The sequence below is a fragment of the Panthera tigris genome, chromosome B1 (genome assembly GCF_018350195.1).
Source record: "Panthera tigris isolate Pti1 chromosome B1, P.tigris_Pti1_mat1.1, whole genome shotgun sequence".
NCBI classification, from domain to species: Eukaryota; Metazoa; Chordata; class Mammalia; order Carnivora; family Felidae; genus Panthera; species Panthera tigris.
Window position 1 is genome coordinate 149,552,574 of NC_056663.1, and position 7,105 is coordinate 149,559,678.

The 7,105-nt window shown below is 38.2% G+C and overlaps 1 pseudogene; it reads right to left on the minus strand.

Annotated features, from left to right (window-relative positions):
• Positions 1–423: 423 nt before the first annotated feature.
• Positions 424–6,837, minus strand: LOC102959221 (annotated as a pseudogene).
• Between the last annotated feature and the right edge of the window lie 268 nt (positions 6,838–7,105).

The following is a 7,105-nucleotide window of genomic DNA, read 5'->3' on the forward strand; positions in this document are numbered from 1 at the left end:
TCAAAATAAATAAATAAACATTAAAAAAAACCACCCATGCTGCATAGATAATAATAGATAGTTCTATTTATCTGCTTAATGGGATAAAAGCAAGCACTTAAGGTCTTCAGCTCCAATCTTTTGCTCATTTCTTAAATCTTTTTTTTTTTTTAAGTTTATTTATTTGAGAGAGGGAGAGAGAGAGTATGAGTGGTGGAGGGCAAGATAGAGAATCCTAAGCAGGCTTCAGTGCTGCCAGCACAGAGCCTCATGTGGGGCTCTCTCTCAGGAACCATGAGATTATGACCTTAGCCAAAGTCAAGACTCCCATGCTTAACCAACTGAGCCACCCAGGTGCCACTCATTTCTTATTACAGGGATTTCATATTGATTTTTTCTTGTTGGATGACTAAACCTGATCATGGTAGCAATGGTAAGCCACATTTACTCATCCCCACTGTGCTCAGCCTTGGAAGCTGATGAAATCTCAGCTGGTGGATCCACTGCTTTTGTCTCTTTGCCATCTTGTGGTTTAGAGTTTTCTGGGCATCTGCCTCTGTAATTGAAGTTGCTGTGGTACCCAGGTTGAGGTGGCTGGTGATTTTGGGTCTCATTTCTTTGATTTTTCCTTATCTTCTTCATTGTTGTCCTCTCTGGACTGTCTTTAAAAATTTTTTTTTGTTAATATTTATTTTTGAGAGAAAGACAGAGCACGAGTGGGGGAGAGGCAGAGAGAGAGGGAGACACAGAATCCTAAGCAGGCTCCAGGCTCTGAGCTTCAGCACAGAGCCCGATATGGCGGTTCACACCCATGGGCTGTGAAATCATAACTTGAGCCGAAGTGGGATGCCCAACTGACTGATCCGCCCAGGTGCCCCTAGGCTGTCTTTGGCAGGGAGGACCCCTTGTGGAATCATGATCTATAGCCCCAGTAATATTCTGTCTCACTTTTTTTATCTTGTTCTGTTGCAGCCTGCTTGGATAGGGAGGTTGAGAATACTGTGGTCCATGCCCATAGGGCCTCTGCACAAGTGGAATCCAACCCACCATCTGTGGTAGGGCCTATGCTATGTGGCCTGGCCTTTGGGAGCACTCTCCAATCCCTTCTTCTTTTCCTACTCTCACTATTTTGGTAATTCTGTGGGTAACTGCATGAAGGACCCCTGTGACACGGATAGCGCCTATAATGGTTATGGTATGCTGCATTCTTAACTGCCTTGCAGTGGAACTCCACTGAGGCCTGTCACATTAGCTGCTTCTGAACCCTTTTCTCCTTTGACAACATCAAACTCCAGCCTCTCTGTCTCCTGCACTAGGAAGGTACTTCCTGGGTTCTTCTTTATGGTAAGCTGGTGTACATTGTCCTCTGTGTCATTCCAGTTGACGAAACCATATCTGTTTCTTCCATATCCGTTGAACCATTTTACTGTTCCCAAACCTTCCATTGCAGTGATCTTGGGCTGCTGGCTAGTGTCCCCAATGAGGCCACTCCCCATCATACCGGGCTTGGTGTCAGCAGTGCTGAGGGCAAGGACTGCGGTTGGCTACTGGGTCTCAGCCTCCGTGCTTACAGCTATGGTGATGGTGACTGGGGCCAGATTAGGTAGCTGGGCTCCTCCTGGGGTGTGATGATAACTAGGCCTGTGGAAGCAGTGGGACTGCTCAGGGCTCTCTGGGGTTCACTCTCTGTTCCTACTTCTGATGGAACTCCATTTTAAATTAATTTTTGTGAGTGGTGTGAATTAGGGGTCCAATTTCATTGTTCTGCATGTGGTTCTCTAGTTCGCCCAGCAGTATGTATTAAAAAGACTATCTTTTCCTTATTGGGTGTTTTTGGCTTCCTTGGCAAATATTAGTTGGCAGTATATACTGGTATTTAATTCTGGGGTTTCTACTCTGTTCCATAGGTTGTGTCTATTTTTGTGCCAGTACTGTTTTGTTTTTGTTTTTGTTTTTGTTTTACCATGGCTTTGTAGTATAGCTTGAAATCCAGAAACATGGTACCTCTGTCTTTGCTCTTTTTTCTCAAAATTATTTTGCCTATTTTGGGTCTTTTGTGGATCCACACAAATTTTAGTGTTCTCTCTTCTGTTTCTGTGAAGAATGCTATTGGTATTTTGGTTGGGGTTATGCTGAATGTTGAAGGCTTTTGGTATTATGCCCATCTTAACAATATTAAGTCTTTTGATCCATGAACACAGGATATTTTTCCACTTTTTGTGTTGATTTCTTTTAGCTAAATTTTGTAGTTTTTGTTGTATATATCTTTTACTTCCTTGTGTTAAATTTATTCCTAAGAACTTTATTGTTTTTGATGGTGTTGTGAATGGGATGGTTGTATTTATTTGTTTTCAGATTCTTTATCATTAGTGTAAAAAAATGCAATTGATGTCTATATGTTGATTTTGTATCCTGGGATTTCAGTGAAATTGTTGATGGATATTTTTATTGTTGCTAGTAATTAATTTTATAAATAATTTCACAATAAATAAATTTTGTATATCATTTCATACTTTTCCAGTGTATATTTGGGATAAATCCCTAGAGGTAGAAATGTCAAGGGTAAAATCATGTTTTTGGGTAAATATGTTAACAGACTTTAAGTTTTAGAATGGTTTTATATTCACAACAATATTGAACAGAAGGTACAGAGATTTCTCCTAAACCCCCTGCCTCCACACATCCACAATTTGCCCTTTTATCAAAATCCCTGACCAGAGTGGTGCATTTGTTGCCAGTGACGAACCTACATTGGTACATTATTGTGACCCAAAGTCCATAGTTTACATTAGGGTACAGTCTAATTGGTGTTGTGCATTCTGTGGATTTGGACAAATGTATAATGACATGTATCCATAATTATAGTATACAGGGCATTTTCCCTGTCCTAATAATCTTCTGTGCTTTGCCTATTCATCCCATGCCCCCAGGCCCCTAGCGACCACTGATCTTTTTATTGTATCCATAGTTTTGCCTTTTCCAGAATGTCATATTATTGGAATCATATAGTAGTACTTCTTTTACCTAGTAATATACACTTAATTTTATTTCATGTCTTTTCATGGCTTAACAGATCTTTCTTTTTAGTGCTAAATATTAATCCACTGTCTGGATGTATCACAGTTTATCCATTCACCTATTGAAGAACATCTTGATTGCCTCAAAGTTTTGGCAATTATTAATAAAGCTGCTACACACATTTTTAATGTAGATTTTTTGTGTAGACATACATTTCCAGCTCCTTTGAGTAAATATCAAAGAGTGAGATTGATGAGTTGTATGGTAAGAGTATGTTTACTTTAATAAGAAACTGCCAAAGTATCCTCCAAAGTGGCTGTAGCATTTTGCATTCCCACCAACAATGAATGAGAGTTCCTGTTGCTCCTCACCCTTGCCAACATTTGGTATTGTCAGTTTTTTCATTGTTAGATCAACTGATTTTGATAATTTCTAATAAGTGTGTAGTGGTATCTCAATTGTTTTAATTTGCATTTCCCCAATGACATCTGATGTGAAACTCTTTTTCATATGTTCATTTGCCATCTGTATATCTCACTTGGTGAGATGCCTGTTGAGGTCTTTGGCCCATTTTTTAATTGGGCTGTTTGTTTTCATATTGTTGGGTTTTAAGTATTCTTCGTATAGTTTGGGTAACAGTCCTTTATCATGTGTTTTCTGCAAATATTTTCTCTCAATTTGTGGCTTGTCTTTGCTTTCTTTTGATAGTATATTTCGCAGAGCAGAAAGTTAAAAATTTTTTTTTAAGTTTATTTATTTTGAGAGAGAGACAGAGAGAGAGAGAGTGAGAGAGAGAGAGAGAGAGACAGCAAGAACAGGGGAGGGGCAGAGAGAGAGAGAAAATCCCAAGTAGGCGCTAAGCTGTTAGTGCAGATCCCCACATGGGGCTCTATCTGATGAACCGTGAGATCATGACCTGAGCCGAAATCAAGAGTCAGACGCTTAGCCAACTGAGCCACCCAAGCGCCCCAGAAAGTTTTAATTTTAAGGAATTGCAGCTTATTAATTATTTCTTTCATGGATCATGCCTTCACTGTTGTATTTAAAAAGTAATTACAGACATAAGGTCATCTAGATTTTCTCCAATGTGATTTTTTAGGAGTTTTGTAGTTTTGTGTTTTACATTCAGCTCTGTGATCCTTTTTGGGTTGATTTCTACAAGGGTGCAAAGTCTGTGTGTAGCTATTTCTTTTCCTTCTCCTTCTTCTTTTTGGTTTGGATGTCCAGTTGTTCCAGCACCACTTATTTAAAAGACCATCTTTTCTTCATTGTATTGCCTTTGCTCCTTTGTCAAAGATCAGCTGGCTGTATTTATGGGGTCTATTTCTCAGCTCTCTATTCTGTTTCATTGATCTATTTGTCCGTTCTTTCACCAATACCACATAGTCTTATAGTAATCATGAAGTCACATAGTGTCAACCCTTTGACTTTGTTCTTTGCCTTTAATACTGTGTTGGCTATTCTGAGTCTTTTGCCTCTCCATTTAAACTTTAGAATCAGTTTGTTGATATCTACACAATAACTTGATGGAATTTAGGATTGTACTGAATCTGTAGTTGGAGTTGGGAAGAACTGACATTTTGACAATATTTGAATCTTTCTATTCATGAACATGAAATATGGTGTCCATTTATTTAGTTTTTTAATTTCATTCATCAGAGCTTTGCAGTTTTTCTCATATAGATCTTGTACATAATTTTGTTAGATTTATACCTAAGTATTTCAGTTTTTTGAAGGTGCTAATATAAATGAAATTGCGTTTGTAATTTCAAATTCAACTTGTTTATAGTTCGTTGACCTTTTAGCTTTCTATTATGAAAGCTTGCTATAATCACTTATTAATTCCCTATTTTTTCTATATATTGCCAAACTGTTATCTTAATGGCTGTTCCAGTTTGCATTTCCACTAGAAATTGAGAAACATTCCCATTCCTAACATTTTCCCTGACAGATTTATTGTCAAACTTAAATATTGCCAATCTGATAGGCAAGCAATATTTTGTCACAATAGTGGTATTTAGAATTTTTCTTACACCCAATGTGGGGCTTGAACCCACCACCCCCAAATCATTGCACGTTCCACTAACTGAGCCATCCAGGTGCCCTGTAAAATTTTAATTTATTTTTTACTTTAAATATATGATCCTTTTGAAGTTTATCTTAGCGCATGGTGTGAGGTGCAGATCTAATTTTGTCTTTAGCCAAGAGGCTTTCCAGTTGTTCTAAAGCCAATTAAAAAGTTTGCCCGGTAGTGAAGTCTTTTTAATTTTCCCCCATACATTTAATTCCAAGTTTGGCAATTCATAGTTTTCTGGAGAGTAAAATTTTCTTTCTTGTTAAAGAAAAATAAAGTTGACAATTGATTTGTCAAAATACAAATCGTAATTCTCTATGTATTCCATTAAAGACTTTTCAATAAATGAAGATCAAATATAAAGTGGCTAATTTATTTTATATTTTTTTTACTTTTTATTTTTCTTAAGTTTATTTATTTTTGAGAGAGAGAGAGAGAGAGAGAGAGAGCAAGCAAGTGGGCGAGGGACAGAGAGAGGGAGAGAGAAAATCTCAAGCAGGCTCTGCAAGATCAGTGCTGATCCAGTTGTGGGAGTTGAACCCACAAACTGCGAGATCATGACCTGAGCCAAAGTCAGATACTTTAACTGACTGAGCCACTCAGGTGTCCCTAAAGTAACAAGTTTTTAATAAGCAATTGGACATATTTCAAGCTAAAAAATTCCCCCAGAAAAAACCCAAGTTTTTTTTAAAATAACAATTTAATCCAGATATAATGTTGTTATTGATTATAGAGTCTCACAATGTGGTTTAAAGCAAAACTGTTTTCATCTACCCACTCTGAAAATCAGCATGACTACAGGAGATTAGAATCAAATAGATAGTCTGTATTTTCTGAGGGTACAATTATTGCCCGTATTGATGCTCTCCAGCTAAAGACTACTAGGAACACACCTGTCATTGGACAATTTAGATTTCTGCTGTCCTTCACATGATGTCAACTTAGATGTCAATTTAGATGTCAACTGTCCTTCAGTTGAAGGAGGCCACACAACTGGTGCTGGGAAATCACAGGGCATCTCAGTAAGTGTTGGAAAGGACTTTTAAAATAGGATTTCAGTGTTGGTTAGGTGATTTGGGGGAAGATATAAGGAATTTTAAGTCTTTGTTCTGAGGCTTTTTTTTTCTGGATTGCATGCTGTCAGGAAGCAGGGCTTCTCCTGATTGGGTATTTAGAATATCTGACTTAGAAGGAGGGGAGACTAGAGGGAAGCTAAAATGAGCAGTATTCATTCATGTTACTCGAGATAGGGAGATGTTGAATTGAATTGTTTGGACAACATTTACATTTTTCTCTGTCTTCACACATGATTACAGAGTGGTCTGGTTTCTGTCTTTATGTTTGTAAATTTGAGTATGGTTGACACACAATGTTACATTAGTTTCATGCGTAGAGCATAGTGATTCACCATCTCTGTAGGTTACGCTGTGCTCACCACAAGTGTAACCACCATCCGTCACTACTGAGTACCATTGACTGTGTTCCCTATGCTGTACCTTTGATTCCCCTGACTTATTCATTCCATGGCTTGTTTCTTTCTTGATATCATAGTCAGAGAATGCTTTGTCCGATGTTGGTGTTCTGTGAGAAAGTGTTCAGGATAGTTTCCAGGTGTCAGGAGCTGCTTTTTTTTTTCTTATATGCTCCAAATAATGCAGAATTTTCCTTTTTAGTTCAATTTGTACACAATAACATATACCTGTATTAGTCAGGGTAACTAGTTCCAGCTGCTGTAGCAGATAATCCTCAAATCTCTGTTGCGTCATATTGGGCCAATCTTCAGGCTTCATCCATCTTGTGCACCACATGTAGCTATCCTCCACATATGGCTTCCAAATATGCCACAGGAGGAGAAGACAAAGTGGAGAGAGCACACCAGGTAATTAGATACCTCACTGCAGAAGTGACACGCTTCACTTATCCATTGGCCAGGATTAGTCAATCACTCCACATAGATTTAAGGGGTATAGTAGTTAGGGTTCTCCAGAGAAACAAAACAGCTGAGGGTGTGTATGTGTGTGTGTGTGTGTGTGT